Genomic DNA, 26,058 nt, shown 5'->3' with positions numbered 1-26,058 from the left:
TAGGGGAATCCTTGTCCGACTTCCTCCTTCTGCGGCCGCGGCCCCGGCCGTCACTTCCGGTTTCGCATTGCGTCCTGGGAGATGTGTGTCATCCATCCCAGGATGCAATGGGAATGGCCGGCCGCTACTCTGATTGCCGATCGGAATCTACAGCGCATGCGCGGCATTTTGGGTCGACAGAAACCAGGAAGAGGGACACAGCGGGGGACACAGCGGCTTTAGATGCCCACACCGGGGATGGCCGCGCTCTGCATTAAATTTTAAAGGTAAGAATTTATTTAAATGACTGTACTGTACTGTAATGTGGGAATAGTGTTAGTGTAGTTGGCAGTAGCTTAGGATTAGGGGGGGTATTTTTATCTCAAAAATGTTTTTGTGGCCGGAACTCCTCTCTAAGCCTTTAGCTTTATTCTTTCTTTCTTTCTTTCTTTCTTTCTTTCTTTCTTTCTTTCTTTCTTTCTTTCTTTCTTTCTTTCTTTCTTTCTTTCTTTCTTTCTTCTTCTTTCTTTCTTTCCTTCTTTCTTTCTTTTTCTTTGTGATAAACAGACATTTTTATTTATTTATTTATTTATTTTTTTCGTTTAAATCTTTTTTATTGCGATTTCACTGTGTAATACAAAGTATATGTAACTTAAGAGTTGTAACGTTTGATAATTTGATGTATGATTAAACAAGTTGCAAAACATTATGTAAGAACTTACATGGACAGAGCATAAGTCTCGTTTGGACTTGAATATAGGAAGAAGTATTAATATGATTAGTATTCACCGGTTGCCATGAGTGGTGCCCAACACACCAGACACTCCTAAGGGGAACACTTTGTGTCGTGGGGTGAGGAGCACTTTGCCAAACCATCACTATATCTATATGAAATCATGTTTTCCTAATTGTAGTCAGGGGTTCCAGGCTGTGGTGAATAAGAGGGAAACACATAGTACTAATGCAGTTAACATGTGCGCATACAGATAAATAGACATTTTTAATGCAAACTGGCAAGCTAAATATCTTAAAATAATGTCATTTACAATTTTTGCAATGGTAAAAGAAGATGGGAAGCTGGATTTCTCCTGCACCTGCTAGACAGAGCTGAAGTACGGGGGAACTGAGCATCCGCTTTTATATGATTTCCCTCCTGCAGATAAAGCAATGCGATGTCAATCAAAATGATTATGAGCAAAGCTAGGCCTGACATTTCACTAGTACGGTTATCAATAGTGCCAACATCTAAGCAGTTACAGCACTACCAAGGTTAACAACACTGCAGTGATTTTACTGAACAAAACGGCTGTTACCCTATCTAATGCAAGGATGAAAAGGTCATAACAAAATGTTACACTGGGTATTAAGAAAAAAGACAGCATAGTCCTACTTTTTTGGGCAACCTATATCACTTGTGTTTTTATAGTTTGACCATATCTATTCAAAAACGACACAGACAGTATTAGGTTCATTTTTTAAAAATTAGAGGTAATGGTAAATAGAATGTTAAACTCGTTTTCTTTATTACACTTAGGAACATTATACTTATTTTGGAAAAAGTATGCAACTTCCTATAGAGCCTTATTTGGAAAGTGTTAAGGTACTGAAAATATAATTTAAATCACAAAACTTAACATTCTAATGTAGCTGTACCTATCTACAGTATCTCACAAAAGTTAGTACACCCCCTCACATTTTTGTAAATATTTTATTATACCTTTTCATGTGACAACCCTGAAGAAATTACACTTTGCTACAATGTAAAGTAGTGAGTGTACAGCTTGTATAACAGTGTAAATTTGCTGTCCCCTCAAAATAACTCAACACACAGCCATTAATACCTAAACTGCTGGCAACAAAAGTGAGTACACCCCTAAGTGAAAATGTCCAAATGTTGCCCAATTAGCCCCCCCCCCCCCCCAGTGTCATGTGACTCATTAGTGTTACAAGGTATCAGGTGTGAATGGGGAGCAGGTGTGTTAAATTTGGTGTTATCGCTCTCACTCTCTCATAATGGTCACTGGAAGTTCAACATGGCACTGGTTCAGATGGTGTCAAGCGCGTGTGGCGACAACCAGGTGAGGAGTACAAAGACAAGTGTGTCTTGCCTACAGTCAAGCAGGGTGGTGGGAGTGTCATGGTCTGGGGTTGCATGAGTGCTTCTGACACTGGGGAGCTATAGTTCATTGAAGGAACCATGAACGCCAACATGTACTGTGACATAGTAAAGGAGCATTATCCCCTCCCTTCAGAGACTGGGCCGCAGGGCAGTATTCCAACATGATAACGACCCCAAGCACACCTCCAAGATGACCACTGCCTTGCTAAAGAAGCTGAGGGTAAAGGTGATGGACGGGCCAAGCATGTCTCCAGACCTAAACCATATTAAGCATCTGTGGGGTATCCTCAAACTGAAGGTGGAGGAGCGCAAGGTCTCTAACATTGACCAGGTCTGTGATGTCGTCATGGAGGACTGGAAGAGAAGTCCAGTGACAACCTGTGAAGCTCTGGTGAACTCCATTCCCAAGAGAGTTAAGGCAGTGCTGGAAAATCATGGTGGCCACACAAAATATTGACATGTTGGGCCCAATTTCAACATTTTCACGTAGGGGTGTACTCACTTTTGTTGCCAGCAGTTTAGACATTATTGGCTGTGTGTTGAGTAATTTTGAGGGGACAGCAAATTTACACTGTTATACAAGCTGTACACTCACTACTTTACATTGTAGCAAAGTGTCATTTCTTCAGGGTTGTCACATGAAAATATACAAAAAAAAAATATACAAAAATGTGAGGGGTGTACTTACTTTTGTGAGATAATGTATGTACTTAGTACTTCAAATCAAGGATGATCATGATGTTTTGCTGGCCTTGTATCCAGCGAATAAAAATGGGTGTTACTAAAACAGGCCAACCAATTAAAATTAGGTTAACTGTCACATTACATACCTCTTCTACCTTCTCACCAAATAGTGATGGATACGTTTCAGAGAACACAAATTCTTAGTTTCATTTATTGTGAAATATACGTTAAAATGTCCAGCTTAATAACTTACCAAATACCAAACAAAACACCTGACAGTATGATTTTTAAGCAAGATATTCTATGCTAAATAAATTGCTTTTCTATAATGGCAGTGCACAAAGAAGGGAAAATCCAACCCAAACCACTGAAACAAAGTGACCCATGTCATATAACACTGACTGTGTCAGCCTTTTTCCAAAATCCCAGAAATGCCTTGTGTGAATTAGAGGTAATGGAGCAGGTTGTCTGTGGATTTTGCAACTACAAAGGTTTAAATTCTGCTCCACAAATTTCCTGTCTTTACATTCATTCTCATTTACTGGCTGGGACATATAAACCAGATATAAACCGGCTATCCATTACTAGTTGGTGAGAAGGTAGGTGAGGTCTGTAGTGTGATAACAAATTTTACAGCCTTATTTAGCTAAAAACCTTATATTACAATATTTCTGCAATGGTAAAATTTTTTATCAACAACATGCTATAAAACTGTATTTCCCCCTAAAGTGGGGAAACAAATAAAATTTCTGCTAAGTATTTATTTAAGTGTCCCCTATTATTATTTGTTAAGTATTTATTTGTCTTTCACCTAATTGGTGAGATTATCTCTCGCTTTTGGTCCCTGTGACACCTATACAAGAAATGGGCCATCCCCAGAACAGGAATTCACCGACAGCAATAGAAATATTGTCAACATGTCCAATCCTTCTCCATGGCATTCTGTTGTGAATGGACGATTTTGATGTTATACATTGTTTTTCTTTTGGGGGGTATAATAATTTTTTTGGTGTGATAATGTATTTCAATTCTATCTTTCATCCTGGACCCCTTTTTTTAACGATTGTTCTGCAGTACAATCCTTCCCTCTAGTAAACACAGCTTACTTTAAGATTTGATGTATAATTCAGATATTTCTGCCAAACTGGCAAAAAACATCACACAGAAGTGTTAAATATCCACTTCAAGACAAGGTCTATTTCTGACATTTGTGTTTCTCACAAGTTAAAAATCAGTTTTTTGCTATAAAAATACTTAGCACCCCCAACTATATATATATATATATATAACAACATTTTTTGGTAAAAAATACACTTCAATAAAAAAAAAAATTGTAAAATTAGCCCAATATTTTGTATAACGTGAAAGATGATGTTATGCCAAGTAAATAGATGTACCTAACATGTGCTTTAAAATTGCGCACTTGTGGAATGGCGACAAACTACGGTACTAAAAAAAATCTCCATAGGCGCAGGTTTAAACATTTTTAACAGTTACCTGTTTAGAGTTACAGAGGACGTCTAGTGCTAGAATTATTGCACTTGATCCAACGATTGCTGCAATACCTCACATGTGTGATTTGAACACTGTTTACATTTTTTCTCTCAATTATTTATTTACTTTTTATTTTTACACTGTCCCGTTAAAACTTTTTTTTCTGATCACTTTTATTGCTATCACAAGGAATGTAAAAATCCCTTGTAACAGTAATAGGCAGTGACAGGAAATCTTTATGGAGGAATCTGGGGTCTAAAAGACCCCAAACCCCTCCTCTGCACTTGAAAGTATTCATAACGCCAAAATCCGCATTTTTGATTACTTTGGATTTTTAAAAACTAGCAGTGCTGGCTGATTCTGGATTTGTTCGGGTCTCTGGCCAGCCTGCAGACATTCCAACTGGTCGCTCGGGTCTCCTAGTGGGACGGGAGATCATCAATCACATGGCTCCCCTTGATTGGGATGAAGAGCGGAGGGAGGACACGTGATCATCAAACAGAGCACAGAAAAAAGGTTTTTAGGATTACAAAAAAAAAAAAACACATACATTGCACTGTTGAAATAGCAAAAGCAAGGAGGATAAATCAGTTTTGGGCATTTGAGTTTACAATCTTTAAGCTAGTCATGCATGGCTAAATTGCTTTTGTTCAGCCAGCAGGCTGAACAAGAGAAAATCAGTTGCTTCCCCTATCCATGCAAACAGCATTAGTTAAAGTGACTGTAAAGTCTCGTTTAAAAAAAAATAAAAATAACAAACATGTTATACTTACCTCTTCTGTGCAGTTTGTTTTGCACAGAGCAGCCTGGATCCTCCTCTTCTGGGGTCCTTCTTCTGTTCTCCTGACCGCTCCCTCCTGTTGAGTGCCCCCAAGGCAAGCAGCATGCCATGGGGGCACCTGAGCCGAGCTGAAGGTCCGTGTGTGCATGCAGACATAGAGCTGCTGTTTGGCCCCGTCCCCTCTCTCTCCTGATTGGCTACGTGATTTTTGATTGACAGCCGTGGGAGCCAATGGCGCCACGGCTGTGTCTCGACCAATCAGGAGGGAGAGTCCCGGATGGCCGAGGGACTTGTGAACATCGCTTGACAGAGATGGAGCTCAGGTAAGTATAAGGGGGGCTGAAGGGGGCTGCTAAACACAGAGGGCTTTTTTATCTTAATGCATTTTATGCATTAAGATAAAAATTCTTCTGACTTTACAACTCCTTTGAGGAATCTTCACTGCAGGATATTGTATTCAGGCAGCTGTGGGACTCTTTGCTGCCTGATTACCCAAACAGTGACATCATCTGATTGGATTGGTCACCATTCGGCTGATAAATTTCAACCCAGCTCAGTTGATTTTAAAGTTTAGTCCCACATGGTGGTGTCTGCAGGGCCACCCACTGCTCAAATTTCAGCTGATTCAGCAGGAATCAACCAAAGTGTATTCCATGTATGGAAAGATTTAAAATGTAGTGATATCTAGTCTTTATTATTTAAAAATATCTAATCTTTTATTATCCTAAGAACAGTATCTATATGAAAAGGACATTGCTTCACATAAAATGTATCTTCACACAATAATGAGAGTTTACCCCGCTTTGTTATTTTTACCTTTAGGTAAGCCTTTGACAATCCTTCGGTAGATAAAATTAATATCTCCTAAACCTGCATGGTTTAGGAAATATTCACCCTGCATGCAGCCACTGACATTAGCGGTGCATGCTCTCTGAAGGTTCTGTAGAACTTCAGAGCTTCTTGCCGAAACTGAGGGCACATGATCGGGAGTGACGTCATTGCGGCTTCAGCCACTCACAGCGCTAGAGCCCGTGATCCCGGAAGAAAGGACGGGAGAAGATGTCATAGCAGCACATTATGCCTTTATTTTGCAGGGGGTTTTTTTCAGCTTTTTTTTTTTCAGCGTTTTTTGCAACCACTTTAGACAAAAATATGCCAAAAATGTCCCATCTAAAGTCAAAATTTTCTACATGAACCTGTGCTGAGAAAATTCTTGAGCCTACCACTGATATTTTCTAGTTACCCACCTTCAATCATTTGGATTCACAAACAAGAGAATTGAAACTCAATGAAGTCAGAACTCTTGATCTGCATAGTTGTTGCAGGCCCATGCCTCAAAAAGTTTTGAAGCTACTGGGAAAAAAGGCAGCCAACTAGCATTATTAGATGGCGAGACCTGCAATAGCAGTCTCCATATTTTCTCAGCTCAGGTTTCCGCTGAACAGTATACTAGGTGAGAATAGCTGTTACACTTGAAGCTCATCCCAGTCTTTTGGCTGGTTATGTGAGTCCTTACTTTTCTATTTTGGAGACAGCAGTGGTCTGTTCTTACCTTTGAACAAAGCACCAATTATGTCATGACAATCGAGTGGCGTTCTCTTCCATGGTATAATGAGGTTTGATAACACAGCTCAAAAGGTGTTACAAGCCCCCCCCCCCCCCCCCAGGCTCATAGGAAGTATGTTGGTTGGCACTGGGTGTCATTACCCCAGCTAGTGGACCAGTACTGGATCGCAGAGCAGCCCAGTATTTAGTGGACACACACTGGTGGTAAGGTGAATTGGGGAAAAGTTGGACGGGTAGTTGGGCTTTAACTAAAATATACCATTTCCTTTTTATGAAGAAAACATATTACAGAAGATACTGTATATTATGAAAGGTTAAATAAAATTGGTATATGTATAATTTTTAGTTTGCATGTTTTGGGTGACCACCGATCTTGTACGTCCTAAGAGGGAGTTATGTATTCACTGTGCTGCAAGAAAACACATATTATGCAATCACTCATTTACTACGCTTTCATTTAAAATGGCCTAGGGCAGCACAAATTTAACATTATTCTAAATAATTTATGGAGGTTCGTGAACTGTGATTTGCTTCTAATTTGTGTCTGCTCCTGTCAACTGTACTAAGCTTGTCAGTCTAATTTTGTGCTTTTGACTCTGCACATTAATCAGAAGAGTTTACAGAAAGTCCGACTTGGCAAAGTCAGATGCTGCAAAGGCAGAATTTGCGCAGATCCCAAGTGTAGAATTGGAGACATTCCATAATGATATGCAAGTAACTTTTCTCTGCCTCCTCCAACTTAATCTCGATTTAGAGTCTGACATACAGAAGACAGATACGTTCTCAATGGATTTCAGTGATTCTGGCTGGTGCATACTTTCCACAGGAAAACGTTAGGTGAGTTTCTACATTGGCAGCATGTAGCATTCCTGCGATTGCTGCTGCAAGGCTTTTTGTTGCATCCCCGGAAAGGTACAGCATTAGTCATTTTTAGACTTCTATTAATTTGACTTCACAGCAGAGTCTGACATCCACAATAAAACATTCATTTCATGAACATTTTTCCTATTTTTTTTTGTATTTCAATAAAAACCATCAGGAAAAAAAATCAGTGTGCTAAGTTTTAAGCTATAGCACAAATCAGAGGTGTTGTTATGTCTATAATGAGGCTTCACAGTAGAATCCCCGGATCCTTCTTCTCTACCCTATTCCTTGCTATAATTAACACTTCAGCATGATATTTTTTTTCCAGTTCTACAAAACTACCTAAATTACAGTAAATGTGCATTCCTTTTTACATAAGTCCAGGTTCTATTGGTATTCTAATAATTACTATATTACATAAGCTAGGCCTATAGACAGCATTACTGGAGCTCACAGGACCACTATCTTATCCCCTTTTTATCTTGCTATTAAATCCTTGCCACCCGAATACAGACAGGAACCAATGGCAGGACATGCTCAGTGACAAATGAGTTCTATACGTGAACTGTATTTAGCAGGACAGTCTTTAAAAAGGGTCCGGGGTGGTAGATAGAATTGGGTCCCACCACTGAAAGAACCACTGGAGGACCAAATATATTATCACATCCCAAAAAATGGAATATACTAAAAAAAAAATAATTTATGATATCAAAAGACTAAGGGGCCATTCACACCAGAATGCAGCAGGGAAGGTTTAGACATTTCGACAATGTTTTATTGCTATCTGAGATTTCCTGTTCTGGTGATAATTCATTTCTTGTATGGGTGTCACAGAAACATGGGTGCAACAGAAAGTGAGAAAAAACTTTCAATTCGGGTGACAGAGAGAGAAAAAAAATGTACAGAAATTTAAATTCTTCCCCTCTCTATCTAAAAGTGAAAAATGAAAATTTGGCTGGAGTTAGATTTAGGGAGAATTACTTTTTATATGATATTGGTTTTAAACAATATGAACATTCCAGAACTATTATATTATATGGTTGTTAGCCAATTAAGGCTGTAAGACATGTAGAGATTACCCTTTAATTTCTGGTTTCCAAGGTTTCTGACATCAACAGAAAAATTATGGCTGCAGGGCATACATAACTAGTGCCACCTTTGAATGCACCAACATGGGGCTATTGCAGTCCAATCCAATACTCCCTGCTATCCTTTTGACTTTTTTTACCCCCATCCCCAACCTTCTTAGGGCTGCCTATCACCAACACTGACTTAAAAACCATTCTTAACACATCTTGATTACATGAAAGCACCTCAAGGTGACCGTATTTCCCGTGTGTCCAACATCATATTGAGACCAGATGGCATCGGTAATTGGTATAAACATATTGTTATAGTGCTGCCTGTAAACTGCTTTTCTAAAAATACACTGTCTTCAGCAACAGATACACCTATGCACCTAAAAGGCAAAGTCACCAGGCACAGATACTGTATGAAGTTGCTGGCAAACTGAGAGCTGTCATATTGTTGTAGACGTTAGCACCTGTAATGTACTAATTTAGCAGTACCTTGGCTCTGTTAAACACACACACACACACTTCTTACAACAGGTTTACTTTAGGGGTGCACAGACTCTGCTCTGCTTTACATTAACCACTTCCCAACAACCCGCAGCCTTTTTACTGCGGCAGTGTGGCTCTCCTGCGCAAACCGACGTAAATCTACGTCGGTCGCGCGCAGGAAGCTAGATGATGAGTGCACACCGCCAGCAGCGCGCTCCTGCCCCCACTCGTCATCGGGGAAGCTGATGCGCAAATCAGGCAACTCCGATTGCCGCCTGACACCCGCAATCGCTCCCTGCTGAGAGAGAAGGACAGTCGGCTGTTGTAAACACAGCCGACCGTTCTTCTCCCTGAGATGATCATAGAGCCCATGTGATCCTGCTCTATAGGATCACATGTCTCTATGGTCATCTCATAAGCCACGCCCCCCACAGTTAGAATCACTCCCCTAGGGTCACATTTAACCCCTTGATCACCTATAAAGTTAACCCCTTCCCTGCCAGTGTCATTATTACAGTAACAGTGCATATTTTAGCACTGATTACTGTAGTAATGTCACTGGTCCCCCTAAAAGTGTCAAAAATGTCAGTTAGGGGTCCGATCTGTCTGCCGCAATGTCGCAGTCCCGAAAAAATTGCAGATCGCCGCCATTAGTAGTAAAAAAAATAAAAAATGAAAATGACATAAATCTTTCCCATAGTTAGTAGACACGATAACTTTTGCGCAAACCAATCAAAATACGCTTATTGCAATTTTTTTTACCAAAAATATGTAGCAGAGAACAAATTGGCCTAAAATGTTAAAAAATTTTGATTTTGAAATAAATTTTTTGAGGATGTCATATAGCAGAACGTGGAAAATATTGTTTTCTTTTTCAAAATTGTCGCTCTTTTTTTGTTTATAGCGCAAAAAATATAAATCGCACAGGTGATCAAATACCATCAAAAGAAAGCTCTATTTGTGAGACAGCTTTGCACAACTGTGCAATTATCCGTTAAAGTAACGCAGTACCGAATCGCAAAATAGGACCTGGTCATTGAGGGGGCAAATCCTTTAGGTCTTAAAGTGGTTAATTAAAGAGACATTATAAATTATGGAGGATGGTGGAGGGTGGACAGAGGTGCAGCAAATGCAATAAATGTACCTGGCAGCCATAACTAAGAAAAGCACCAGTGGTCCTTGGTTAAACCAGCTGTTAGGTAATGTGGTCCACAGCAGCTCTGCAGAGTCTTTACTAACGTTATTTAAAGGCTCTGTTGACATCAGAGCCCCGGTGGCAACTGCCGTGACTTGTTGGGGACATGCTGGTTCTAGATTGCCACTGCTCCTTATTTAATCTATTTATTTCAATAAATTCATTATGGGACTACTTCACTAACCATTCTGTATGTTTGATCATATTTTTAAGCCAGCCAAAATCTGGTCTGCTTGATCTGCTTTAAAAAAAATATAATGTATGTACATTCACATTTATTTTTTCTCAGCTGGCTAAAACAAAAAGCACATACCTTATCTTAGCTGTGTTCATTGCTATATTTTATTCCATAATATGCATCCTTAAAACACTGGCTCAAGAATATTTTTTTTATTTTAATAGAATTACAGTTAACATGTTCATTCAACTCAGATATTGTTTTTTCTAAGCTTTTAAGGCTTTTAGAATCTAATTAAAACCACATGCAGGCAGTATCTTTCTTGGTTAATACTCCCAGGTGTGGGTTCAAGAACAAAATAAATAATTCTCCAGTAATGGAACCTCCTACATATTTGTCTTTATGAATCTTCACCATACTCCTGCCTGAAACACATGCTCACCTTGCTTTGCCCTCTTCAAACTCTCCTCCCTATTCCCTCTTTAATTCTAATTATGTTTTGCATAAAAAGAAAATTTTCACACCTTTCTAGTTATTGACTGCCCTCGCCTACATAAATATAGTTGAGAAGTTTAAAAAAAAAAAAATGACCCAAGTCTATTAAAATCATACAAGTTAAATTTTTCTTTTATTCAATCTATTTATTGCAATATTGATAATACATACAATACATGTTGAAAAATAAAAATATAAGGCATATTTAGTGAATACCAGTTATCATACAAATATGTAATTATACTCTAACATACATTATAATATATAAAAAATACTATTGACCATTTATTAATACAAGTCAAGTACTTTTCAATTGCAAAGTTTTTGCATTTGTATTCAGGGCACACTTCTTACATGGTGTATGCTTTTTATTGTATCCTGGCATTTATGCAAATGACTGTCCCGGGTTCCTAATCCCTATGACTATTGGTATCCCTATTTTATATAAAGCTTTCAATTGATGCTTGCTAATGTGAAGACCAGTTGTTGCTTGGTTTTCAGCCCTTTCTCCTGTATTTTACAATTTACCATGGAAGGAGGTTGCACAGAATCTAGTTTGACAAGTAGATACAATCTCAAGTAGCACTGAGAGGTTTTAAATCCTGTCTGTGTCCATGTTGAGAAAAACACCAGTAAGTGAAGCTATGGGGTTGATTTACTAAAACTGGAGAGTGCAAAATCTGGTGCAGCTCTGCATAAATGTCAATCGGCTTCCAGTATTTTTAATTAAACAGGCTGAAGTTAGAAGCTGATTGGCTGCCATGCAGAGCTGCCCCCAACTTTGCACTCTCCAGTTTTTGTCAATCAACCCCTGTGTGTTAATTGAACAAATATAAAAATGCATGTTTAAGTGCACCTTGTGTAAATATCTGAATTTTACTTGGTATACCCCTCTTGTACTCTCCTGTAAAACAGCAGAGAGAGGGAGGGGCAGCACAATGAGCCAATTAGGTGCTGCATACAGCGGTAAAGAAACATGCTGACAGAAGAAAAAAGGGTGATGCAAGTCTTCTGCTGCTCCTTTGCCTTCCAATCACAGAGACTAGAAGCAGGGATGTGGTTTAGCTGTAGTAATACTGCTTTAACTTTAATAGAGAAAAGTGAGGTCACCAGGCAGGCTATACAGTGTAGCAGGACTGTGTAAATGCCAGGACAGGATGGATAAATTATAAATCGTTTGGTATTATAAACTAGTGATCGACCGATATCGTTTTTTTATTGCCAATACCGATACTAATATTTTGGTCATCGCATATCGGCCGACATTGGCCGATATTTTCGTACATTAAAAAGAAACATGTTTTTATTTATATTTTTTTTTTTCAGGTACTCTTGTGGAGGGATCTGGGGGTCTTAAAAGACCCCAAACCTCTTCTCTGCACTTATAGGCATTCAAAATGCCTAGTTTGGCCTTTTTGAATGCTGTCATTTTTTTTGAATTTGGCACAGAGTACCTGGAAGTGATGTCATGACTTCACTTCTGGGTTTTTACATGGAGACCCGATCAGAGCCAAATGCGGCTTTGATTGGGTCTTCTCTTCGGCAGCTGTGCAGGCTGGTTGCCCGGGTCTCTCGGTAGGACGGGAGACCTGGGCGAGCCGCGGAAGGCTGAGAGAGCGGGGGGGAAATCCCCTCCCACTCCTTGTAATGACAGCTGAGCGGCTTCTCAGGTATGGACGCCGGTACCGGGGTGATGCCTCTAGCTGCAGGCATCACTCCGGTACAAGCACTTTCCTAAAATATCGCCAATATCGGTAACCTCAGGGGCCGATTCTGATATATCGGAGAAAGTGCATATCGGCCCCCGAAATATCAGAATATCGGTAGATCCCTATTATAAACAGCCCCCCATGTGTATATCCATAATGTATTTAGCTGTTTGCCTGGAGCTTTAATTTTAGTGTTTATTGACTGGGTGCCTACATTTTTTCTATACATTTCACAGATATTTCATGTTGCTCCTTCCCCAGTAATCAGTTCTGTTTAAAAAAATCTTCTCTTGAAAACTACCTGCCCTATATCACATTCCACTTCCACATTTCTTCTTTAGTAGTGATAGTAGTGAAGATTGCACAAGTACATAAAGAAGAAAACTGTGCCTCTGGAGCACAGAGCAGATACAGTTTCACAGGCTTTATATGGGGAAAAGGTGGCTTTAGTCCCTTCCCCTGATTGTGATGAAGGCAATCCTTTTAAGACCACAGCAATGTTATTGATCAATAGACCTCAAGTAAGCTGGAGAAACCACTTGTGTGGATGAGCCTTAAATTGCATTACTGTCTTCTAAATTACCTGGAGTGGACAGATTAGTAAGATGAATGTTCAACATATTAAATGTTGACTTCATACATGCCGGTCTGCACACATCATCTAGCAGAAGGTCTGGACTTCCAACATCGGTTTTGTTAAGAGCCACGTGTCAAGGATCTGGTCCTTATGGTGATTATAACCAGATTATTAATTACTAGATGATTTCTCCAGTAAATGTCCAGGACAAGCTGTAGACCAAATTCTCATGAGAGTGCTGAAGAGAATGAACCATTGTTAACTCCTTTACTGCACTAAATCCTATGAGTGTATCTCATTCACATTTCAAGTATGAACATTTATCAAGAAAACTATAATTATACAGTCTTATTTTTAGAATGATAAAAAGAATGTCTGTACTTTTGTTAACAGTCTATGTAAATAGACTGTTTGTCATGACCATAGTATCGCTCTCAAATACATCTTCATGTTTTTACTCATTTCACTGTGATATATTCCTTCTAGTATGGCTTGTATATTTTTATTGTGAGTCACTATATATACAATGAACATCACGTGTGATATATGGAGACCTTGGCTTGCATGCAAGAATGGTAACAAAGGGATCATAAATTTAAATAGCATTTAAATGTTGTCAGTGATTTCCTTGAATTACTATACTTGGATCTAAATTTTTCCAACTGGCTATGGTTTCATTGAATGTTTTTACTCCAGAATACTCCTTGCAATTTTTCAGAGCGGACAGTGACATATTGTTCAGAAATGAATTTTTTTCTATATATTTTAATTAATTTTAAGTGATTTAAAGCTAGCCATACACTGTTTGATATTCACTCAGTGGGTGGTGCTGTTGGCCCCACTCCATTCAGCAAAAGTTGACCCTCTAATTGACTTTTGTCAAAGGAGTCTGCTGGAAAATGTTCAGCCAAACAGAGGCTGCATCCAATCAGATAAAGCTGCCCTCTTGGTATTTTGACAGCTGACAGGGCTTTATAGAGTGAATGGAGGAATACGCTTTTTTTTTTTTTTTTATTTAGGCTAGAATCACACTGCAACGATCCAATGTTGATACTACTTTCAGTGTGATTATGTAGAGCAACTTGGTTGCTACTTTAAAGAGGTTTGCATATTCCGTGGGGCCATAATCATGCTGGAATTGCACCAAAGTACTACAGTAACCTTTTGCACTGAAGTGAATGGACACCTAATAAAAAAAATGTGATTTCCATTGTCATGCGATTCTGTGCAACTCAAGTCGCACCATAAATTGCACTAGTGGGACTGGAGCCTTAGCCTGCAAAAAAAGAAAATAAAACAGTATATGGCCAGCTTTTGGTTAAAGTGTTACTAAACCCACAACAGTAAAATCAATCTGTATGTGCAATAAAGCATGCTTGTGATACTCACTAGGGAACCTAAGGGGTTAATCCTCCACATTCTGTAAAAGGCTGTTAAATCTTGTCTTCCCTGATCCTCCCCTTCTTTTACTGTCCCTAATGTATCTGCTGATATTACAGACCCCTAGGGAGCACACTGCACATGCTCAGTTTGGTGTGTATTGCTAGAGAGGTTTTTTTTTAGGAGGGTGCATGTGATCAGCACAGGGCCAATCAACACGGTCCAGACAGAGGGTCAGGGGTCATGCAACCTCCTAGGACAGACAGAGGAGAAAGGAAACTCCTCCTACAAGCTTTAACCAATGCTCGGCTGGACACTGATAACAGTCACAATATATTGCTGATGGTATTTAAATGTATTTAGCAGTTTATATTTTCTAAAATAATTGCATTTCCATGTTCTGTGTACTGTGAGAGACCAGATATAGTGAATGCAGGCTCCTGGGTTTATTAACAGTTTAGGTAACCTTGTGACCATCAGTGTTTTGTCCATATGTGGAGTCTAATAGTATCTACCTACAGGTGTCTGTGCTGTAATGAATTACCCTTGTTTTATTTTGTGAAACAATATTTTTATTCTATATTTACATTTGTATGTTATAACTGTTAAAGGAAAATTATATATGATGTATATTTTTATTCCAAGAAATTTTCTCAAATGTGTTAGTGCAGAGCTTCTCCTACAGCTTACTGCATTTTTGATTAGGGATAGACATATATATATATATATATATATATATATATATATATATATATATATATATATATATATATATTTATTTTTTTTTTTATCAGAAAAATGCTTATTAGAGATAAACAGTTTGGCAATCGAAAAACATCTTGATGATTTGTGGGACCTTGTGTCATCTTTAGTCAATCTTTCCATTAGTAGTGGATTTCTGGATACCTGACATTGTCACTTCAAATTGGTATTTGGGCAAGTGGATATTAAAGTGATATTAAACCTGTGGCCAGGCAATGCACAGTCAAATATTTACACATTTTTAAAAAAGCAGCAAATAAGCCCTCACTAGCCTCTGCAGCAGTAAGCACTGTGGAGAATTTCATCCTTAAATTTCATAGCAGAATTACTGAAGCATCTCAGCTCCCCCCTTCCAGAACACCTGTTTTGTGATTACATTAGGGATTAGAAGGCTGGATGACAACTCTAAGGGGTACGCTGAGCTGCAGTGAGAACAACTTGAATGTTTTCAATGAAAGTGCTACGAGTGCTACTGCGAGTACTGACTCTGAGGCATACCATTGTAACATTACTGAGATATAAGAGAGTTTTTTTGCATTCCACTATAATAGAAACATTAAACAAGCAGATTTCTTAAGGTTAATGTGCCTTTAAAATTAAATTGTGTCTTCTACATATTAGATACTTATTCAGCTTTTCTTTAAATTGTATTGTTTTATATGTTGTTTATTGTTTTCAGGAAAGTCCAGCACAGCAATAAAGATCGCAGTAGAAGTAACCTGACTCTTACCACTTCTCAGTAAAGCCTGGTGGGCCAGTAAGTTTTCATTATTGTCAGAGGACATGAATGGCAAGCCAGGTCGAGAAACCCAAGGCAGTGTACTGGGTCAGCATACTCAAAGTTTTTGGAGCAGAACATTTTTTATTACACCGTAGTTTGCTGTCCCTGTTGACTTCCTGGAAGACTGATCCAGTTACAATTCCTTCCTTCTGTAGTTTAGCTTTACCCCTGACCCTAGACAATAATGCTTCTAGTGTTATGTGAGGACCACTTTCTTCTCATCACAGGTCTATGGTCAGAGGACAAAGCATACTTTTCCAGTTCACTCAGAACATATCCACCGAACTTCTTAGATATTGTCATATAGAACATTTTCTTAGCTCCTTCGCTGTGAGGCCTGCAATTTTCACATTGTTATTCTATGAAATTAGTTCTAACTCACGTAATGCTTGGCTAAGCCAAGCCATTTATATATTATGAGGAAAACTTATTGATGAATAATTACATTCTTATGTTTCCACTCCCTAATATGGTGGGAATGAATGGATTTATTATGCCACCCCTCTTGTTATGCTGTTGGGTCTTAGCACCATTTTTTGTTTCCTGGTTGGAAAATGTAATCTATAGATTTTTTTTTTTTTTTTTTAAGATGTAGGTCAAAAATCTGGAATTTCTAAATATATTTGCTGTGTTGCGTGTCACGGTTTCTTTGCTGCAAACTCCAGCACTTGTATTTATATTAAATATCACAGTGTTTAGAGAATGTAAGATAAGAACAGATTTAGAGTGGAGGAGCATAAAAGAGAAGCAGTATACATTTTCCAGTCTGTTTCTTGTCTTCCTATTTAGTTAGGGGCCTTGGATTAATGAAATGTCATCAATCCAGGATTCTTTATTTAGCAATGCAGAAGACAGTAGGAGCAGCTCTGATACATAAAGACCTATGAAGTTTACTAAAAATGTATATGAGAGCATTGCAATAAAACACAGAACACTCTGAATGTTGTTTAATGTATATATGAGTGAAAGAGAAAGTAAAAAGAAAAAAAAAAAAAATATATATATATATATATATATATATATATATATATATAGTATATAATATACACTCTCCGGCCATATATATATATTGTATATAATATACACTCTCCGACCAATTTATTAGGTACACCTTTTCAATTGCTTTGTAACACAAATTTCTCATCAGCCAATCACGTGGCAGCAACTCAATGCATTTAGGCATCTAGACGTGGTAAAAACCACTTACTGGAGTTAATATTGAGCATCAGAATGGGGAAGAAAGGGGATTTAAGTGACTTTAGATGTGGCATGGTTGTTGGTCCCAGACGGGCTGGTCTGAGTATTTCAAAAACTGCTGATCTACTGGGATATTCACACACAACCATCTCTAGGATTTACAGAGAAAGGTCTGAAAAAGAGAAAATATCCAGTGAGTGGTAGTTGTGTGGACGAAAATGCCTTGCTGATGTCAGGGGTCAGAGGAGAATGGGCAGTATGGCTCGAGATGATAGAAAGGCAACAGTAACGCAAATAACTACTAGTTACAACCAAGGAATGCAGACAAGGAATGCACAACACATCGAACATTGAAGCAGATCGGCTACAGCACCATAAGAACACACCGAGTGCCACTCCTGTCAGTTAGGAACAGGAAATTGAGGTTACAATTTGCACAGACGCAGCAAAACTAGACAATAGATTGGAAAAATGTTGCCTGGTCTGATGAGTCTCGATTTAACCCTTTCACTGCCAGGTCCGTATGGCCTACAGACCTACAGCACTGCTGGCAGCTGGCCTGGTCCGTATGCCATACGGACCTCATTTCTCCCCCTGCTATAAGTAATTGGTCACTTCAATGACCATGAACTTATAACAGAATTGTTATAGGGGAACAATTAAAACCTTCAGATTTTTAGAGAAATTTGGTTCTTTACATTTTTGCGTATGTTCAATTTTTACCATTTTGCAAAAAGGTGTAATTTAAAACGTATAAATATATATATATTTTTTTTAACTGAATACAGGTTAAACTTTTATATTAAGTAGGAATTTAGCAGGAATTTTGTGAAATGTGCTGTGTTTATATCTGCTAAAAATTAATTTAGAGAATTTATAGCGAATAGATAGTTTTGATAATTATTTGCGCAAATATCGCAGGGCGTTAAAATCAGTAGCACCTTTTTTTATTCTACAGGTCATGTGCTTTCAGAAAATATATGGTTTTGGGCTGTCTTAAACAATCTCTGAAAGCTGTAAGGGAACAATGAAAACCTCTAGATTTTTTGAGAAATTTGGATAATTCCATTTTTGCGTATGTTCAATTTTCACCATTTTGCAAAAAGGCTCAATCTAAAATTTGTAATAGTGGTTATTTATTAACTCAATACAGGTTAGCTTTTATATTTAACAGGGAATTTGTAAAATGTGCTGTATTTTTATCTGCTAATAATGATTTTAGTGTATTTTTAGCAAAAATATTGTTTGATAAACATTTGCCCAAATATCATTGTGCCCTAAAATCAGTAGCACCTTGTTTGTATTCTATTGATCATGTGCTTTCAGAAAATATGTGGTTTGGGGGGGGGGGGAGGGGTCTTTAACAAACTCTGAAATCTGTAAGGGAAAAATAAAAAAGCAGTGGAAAAATTGCGAAAAATGGCCTGGCCAACTAAGTTTAAAAGTGGAGCACAGGGTCTGGCAGTGAAAGTTTAAGCGGCAATATTCAGATGGTAGGGTCAGAAATTGGCATAAACAACATGAAAGCATGGATCCATCCTGCCTTGTATCAACGACCCGGGCTGGTGGTGGTGTTGCATTGGGTGTGAAGGATATTTTCTTGGCATACTTTGGGGCCCTTAGTACCAACTGAGCATCATTTAAATGCCATGGCCTACCTGAGTATTGTTGCTGGCGATGTCCATCCCTTTATGACCACAGTGTACGCATCTTCTGATGGCTGCTTCCAGCAGGATAATGCACCATGTCACCATGTCACACAACTCAAATCATCTCACCACTGGTTTCTTGAACATGACAATGAGGTCACTGTACTGCAATGTCTTCCACAATCACCAGATGTCAATCCAATAGAGCACCTTTAGGATGTGGTGGAACGTGAGATTCACATCATGGATGTGCAGCCGACAAATCTGCAGCAACTGCATGATGCTATAATGTCAATATAGACCAAAATCTCTGAGAAATGTATTCGGCCCCCTTGAACTTTTCGACCGTTTTCCACATTTCAGACTTCAAACATAAAGATATAAAACTGTAATTTTTTGAGAAGAATCAACAAGTGGGACACAATGATGAAGTGGAATGGAATTTATTGGATATTTCAAACTTTGTTAACAAATGAAAAACTGAAAAATTGGGCGTGCAAAATTATTCAGCCCCTTTACTTTCCGTGCAGCAAACTCTCTCCAGAAGTTCAGTGAGGATCTCTGAATGATCCAATGTTGACCTAAATGACTAATGATGATAAATCCTCCTGTGTGTAATCAAGTCTCCGTATAAATGCAGCTGCACTGCGATAGTCTCAGAGGTCCGTTTAAAGCGCAGAGAGCATCATGAAGAGCAAGGAACACACCAGGCAGGTCCGAGATACTGTTGTGGAGAAGTTTAAAGCCGGATTTGGATACAAAAAGATTTCCCAAGCTTTAAACATCCCAAGGAGCACTGTGCAAGCGATAATATTGAAATGGAAGGAGTATCAGACCACTGCAAATCTACGGAGACCTGGCCGTCCCTCTAAACTTTCAACTCATACAAGGAGAAGACTGATCAGAAATGCAGCCAAGAGGCCCATGATCACTCTGGATGAACTGCAGAGATCTACAGCTGAGGTGGGAGACTCTGTCCATAGGACAACAATCAGTCGTATACTGCACAAATCTGGCCTTTATGGAAGAGTGGCAAGAAGAAAGCCATTTCTTAAAGATATCCATAAAAAGTGTAGTTTAAATTTTGCCACAAGCCACCTGGGAGACACGCCAAACATGTGGAAGAAGTTGCTCTGGTCAGATGAAACCAAAATCAAACTTTTTGGCAACAATGCAAAACGTTATGTTTGGCATAAAAGCAACACAGCTCATCACCCTGAACACACCATCCCCACTGTCAAACATGGTGGTGGCAGCAGCATGGTTTGGGCCTGCTTTTCTTCAGCAGGGACATGGAAGATGGTTAAAATTGATGGGAAGATGGATGGAGCCAAATACAGGACCATTCTGGAAGAAAACCTGATGGAGTCTGCAAAAGACTTGAGACTGGGACGGAGATTTGTCTTCCAACAAGACAATGATCCAAAACCTAAAGCAAAATCTACAATGGAATGGTTCACAAATAAACATATCCAGTTGTTAGAATGGCCAAGTCAAAGTCCATACCTGAATCCAATCGAGAATCTGTGGAAAGAACTGAAAACTGCTGTTCACAAACGCTCTCCATCCAACCTCACTGAGCTAGAGCGGTTTTGCAAGGAGGAATGGGCAAAAATTTCAGTCTCTCGATGTGCAAAACTGATAGAGACATACCCCAAGCGACTTACAGCTGTAATCGCAGCAAAAGGTGGCGCTACAAAGTATTAACTTAAGGGGGCTGAATAATTTTGCACTCCCAATTTTTCAGTTTTTTATTTGTTAAAAAAGTTTGAAATATCCAACAAATTTCGTTCCACTTCATGATTGTGTCCCACTTGTTGTTGATTCTTCACAAAAAATTAAAGTTTTATATCTTTATGTTTGAAGCCTGAAATGTGGCAAAAGTTCGAAAAAATTCAAGGGGGCTGAATACTTTCGCAAGGCACTGTATATAAATATATATATATATATATATATACTGTGACTACTGCCTAAAACTATACAATTTATTTGAGATGGAAAACAAAATTGTATTATACAACACGATTGTGCTTGATTGTCTGTTATTTGACGTGACTTTTCTATGCATCCATTTTACAGCTTTTGGATGGTCATTAAATGCCATTATATCAGTCCAACAAGACAAGAGCAGCAAATTAACAAGAGGATATAGCCGAGTAATCTATTATAGCAAACAATGGGTTATTTTCTACCTCTCTGTTGGAGTGCATCATCCTTTTAAGCAAATACACATACCTCAGAGCCTGTGATAATTCACACAAGTTGTAAAACATCAGGGGTAGCTGAGGGGAACATACCAAATTCCTGCATTCTTGCGTCAAAGCATAAACTTTCCTGGGCTGATCATTGCTTTGCTTGACTCTGTCTCGTTCTTTTCTGTGACTCTCTAGGGAGGCTCAGTTCCACACACTGAACATTTTTACAAGACCTGGACCTCTAATTAAAAGCCTTTACCTCCACTGAACCTAGGCACTATGGTTCAGGGTGACTTTAGTTGATGAATAAGTAAAGAGTGAATACCAGAGGCCTTTTCATATAATACGTTTCAGACTTTCCTACTGGAGAACAAATTTATGTCGGAAAGGAAGACCGGTCTAAAACAAATTTAAAAGCAATCCAATCAAATAAAAATAATATTATATCAAATATATTTACAGTATATACATAGTGATGCTTTGTCATTTCCTGTCTGTACCTATATGTTTTTTTTATATATATATATATAAAATGGTGCTTGCTGCTGCATTGTATATCCCTATATATAAATAAATTCTAGAAGTGATTTCTCATCTCAGCCTATTATGAGTCAGCCCTGCTCTCCTAACCCTCTTAGAGAACCTCTAATTCCCTATGCTCTCACTGTTCCATCACAATTTCAGGCAATTGGGACAGGTTGGCTGTCTCAGAGTTAACATGGAACCTTGAGCAGGAAGGTGGGAACTGGCCTCATGATTATCCTATCAGGAAGCTTCTAGCAAAACGGTTCTTTTGCTGTAAAGACATACAGCTCTGAAACTTGCCTTGCCTTAGCAGTTGTGTCTTCACAAAAAAAAAAAAAAAAAAATTTCAGGTCTAACACTGATCTGAACTTTCCAGAAGTTTTCTTTATGAGAAAAATCAGGTGTAGGCGCCCAGATTTTATTATAGAAAATTCACCAGCACAATGGCGCGTGACTGCAACAATTCTTTGATGTAACTTAACTGTAACTTACTCTGGTATTCAAAGTGGTGACAACAAACGAATCAGGTGATCTCTTGCTGAATTGTGGTAGCCACAAAGAATAATATCCACAATCCATCCAGACTGGACCGAACAAGGACAGCCTTGTCCCTGCTGGAATCACCTGGGTGGGTGACCTTTAGGAACCTTTTTCTGTAGCCTTGCCCCCCTGAGAGGCCTTAGACTTTGTCGGGGCTTAACATACGAAAGCTGATCATAGTTGCCAGGCTGAATTAAAGGACTCCTGGTTGTTGGTGCAATCTGGCATCACTAAATCTGAATTTATCTGTCTTGTTGGCCCAAAAAGCTGATGGTTTCTTTTCTCTTCTGTGGAATCTGGCCAGATTTGCCCCCAGAGACATGCTTAATGGCATCGTCCAGAGTCTTGCCAAAGAGCAATTTCCCTGCAAATGGTATAGCGGAAGACAAATTACCTATATCAGCTTCCCTCTGAATGATCAACTCCAACTTACACATCCAGGTCCCCAAAGCTTGGGACACAAGAGCTGGGTCTACCGATGGTCTACATGTCATGCCAGACACCAAAAACATGCTTTAAATCTATATAAATTCTGAGGTCCGCTTCATCCCTGAAGTGGACAGAATCATCCAAAGGATGTGCTAGTCTTTGCAGGGCAGCATCAGCCTTAGGGAATGTATCCCAAATTTCTGTATCCTCACATTTAACGGGGTATACCTTGGACATTTTTTTACACCCCCATCTGTTTTTTCTTTGGCTTTGCCCCTTCTTCCTCGATTATTGCTTTTGTTTTGAACATTAAATGAAGGGGTGGAAGAAAGCTAAATGGGTTCTTAACTGCTTAAACATAGGAGGCCACTTCAGTGAATTCAAAGCAGTGCCTTGTCTGATTGGGAATACTTCAAGGACAAATCAGATGTTACTCTGGTTGCTGGGGACAGACTTGCATCCTTCTGCGGTATCTCCTGAGGAATGTGAACTTCCCTTCTTGCATGGTGACAGTTTATTATGGTACTATTCTCTTGGCCCCTGCTTGATCAATAAAAGAATGTATTATGCATGCCTCTGCTTCCATGTCTTTTGAAAACTCTTTAACCTAAAATAACCTACCTGGGAGAGAAGGAGCTCTCCAAGCCTGGCAAACATTAGTCCACCTAGAAGTAGGGATGGAACCCAAACTTGGAACTCTGGATGCTTGACACTGCACTTGTGCTTCATAGAAGAAGGACAATGATTGTGCTCTGTTGAAGAGTCTAATGGGAAAATGGGTTAAATGGGATATTTCATCTTCAAAATGTTTTGAAAGACTATGTCCTGGACTTTTTTCTCTGAAAAATATAATGCACCGGCTTAGCAGGCTTTCTTTTAATGGACCATAGTCAAACAAATTCTGCTTGATACATGTGTTTGCAGTCTGGGTCACACTGCACAACATGTCTCAGCTACCCTTCCATACTTCTTGTGTGCAGGGTGGGGAAAGGCTATGTAGTAACTCTTTCTCATCCAGATGAAACTAGTTCTATGGCATTTGTGTGTACCACACAGCAGCAGACTCTCTTTGGGAGAAGTGTCCCTGTTGCAATGCCTTTCTATAAAAAATTAAGAGGCACACAGCAGGGAGGGGAAGGGGAAAAATGACAGAGCAACACTGTTTTCAACAAGGCACCAAAGTCAGAAGCAAACAGGTTAGGCTGGAATTCTTCTTTAACCACTTAAGCCCCAGGAGATTTTACCCCCTTCCTGACCAGGGGGTTTTTTGCGATTTTTTACTGCGTGACTTTAACGGACAATTGCGCGGTCGTGCGACGCTGTACCTAAACGAATTTCACGTCCTTTTTTTCCCACAAACAGAGCTTTCTTTTGGTGGTATTTGATCACCTGTGCGATTTTTTGATCATGTGCTATAAACAAAAAAAGAGCGTAATTTTTTGCAAAAATAACAATATTTTTCACTTTTTTTTATATGAAATTCCCCCCCCAAAAAAATGTAAAAATCTAAATTTTTTAACATTTTCGGCCAATTTGTTTTCTGCTACATATGTTTGGTAAAAAAAAATCGCAAAAAGTGTATTTTGATTGGTTTGCGCAAAAGTTATCGCGTTTACTAACAAAGGGAAAGATTTTTGTCATTTTTGGTGTTTTTTTTTTTTTTAACGAGTAATGGCGGCGATCTGCGATTTTTTTTGCGGTACTGCGACATTGCGGCGGACAGATCGGACCCTTGACTTACATTTTTGACACTTTTGGGGGTACCAGTGACATTACTGCAGTAATCAGTGCTATATATATGCACTGTTACTGCAAAAATGACACTGGCAGGGAAGGGGTTATCTGTATTGGACAGGGAGGGGTTAAGTGTGTCCTAGGGGCGTGATTCTAACTGTAGTGGGACATGGCTATTGGTGTAAAAACAAAGATCAACGGTTCTACATAGTAGAACCGTCTGATCTCCATTTTTACACAGGGGAGAATGACAGGCGGCTTGTTTACATAAGCCGCTCTGCCTTTCTCCCGCTGTACCGACGATCGGCGAGTGACCGGCGGAGAACGAGCCGAGGCGGCGCGCGCCTCAGCGGGCGCGCGCTCGCCCGCTATTGGCTCTAATCCCTATGACAGGCGAGCGACGTAGACCTACATCACTCTGCCTGGTCGGGGCTGACTGCCGCAGTAAATATGCTGTGCGCAGTCGGCAACCGGTTAAAGTGATAACAATGTACTCCTGTCATTTGTTCCCCTTTACTCTGTTAAATATTCCACTGAAAGAATTTGTGGATAAATAAGCTTAAACTGTTGATTCTGCCAGAAATCTATTGAGGTTATGAAATGTATTCATGTAGACCTGTGAAGACACTAAATGGTCCTTTGACAACCAACCAATAGTAAGTAAAGCTTTTTTTTGTTTGTATTGATTTAACAAAATTGTTTAATCAGCCAATAAAGAACAGAGCTTTTTTCATAATTATATTTCTTAAAGGAATGTATAGGGCTTTGTATATAATAAATATTTTACTTAACTTTTTATTATTAATTATTTCAGATAGTTATATATCTCTGACAATTTACACAGCGCTTTACATATATAACATTCACAATCAGCCTCTGCCCTAAAGCAGTTTATAATATATGGTCCCTATTTCAATGTATATGCACACATACACACACACATACATACTAATGCTAACAAAACATTTTTATACTATTAATCAGGTAAATATAGAATATTTCAAATTATTAATTCATACTTACAACTTGCAGTGCCAGGTGGAAAACTAGGTAAGAACGGAAGTTTTTTGGGAGGTTATTCACAGCTATAAACATTTATTAATAGATCTTAACAGCTAAGAGAGATCAGATTAAACATATTGTTAATTAACACATCCCTTCATTTACTACTAGAGGACCTTATGGGACCCATATGAATTATACAATGACTGTCAATAAGTACCCAAGCAGTGCTGGGCTTTTCTATTATAATCCAATCCAGTCCAGCAATCTGTCCAAACTGTGTGTCATGGAGGCAATCTATATTAAATATGTATTTGTAAAAAATTATTTAATTTGAATAATGAAAATACATAAAGTTTATAAACAAAATAACCTAAATACCTCTTAACTTTCCTTTTTATTAAAAAAACTTAAATGACTAATACTAAATCCACACACTGACATTTGAGATAGCGTTTTTGTAGACATAATATAATGAGATTTTTCGTGCGGGGATATAAATCTTTTATTGTCATCTCACTAAATATGACTATATTTATGTGGTTAGATTTGTAATTATTTGTTCAGTAGCCTTCTGACACCTATGTAAGGAGGCTGTGACGGAAGAAGTCAACCCAGAGCCCACAGTAGTTCAGGGCTCTGACTCATTGGGGTTGATTTT

Source organism: Pelophylax lessonae, assembly GCF_965119305.1.
Source record: "Pelophylax lessonae genome assembly, chromosome: 2".
NCBI lineage: Eukaryota > Metazoa > Chordata > Amphibia > Anura > Ranidae > Pelophylax > Pelophylax lessonae.
This window is presented reverse-complemented; position numbering follows the sequence as displayed.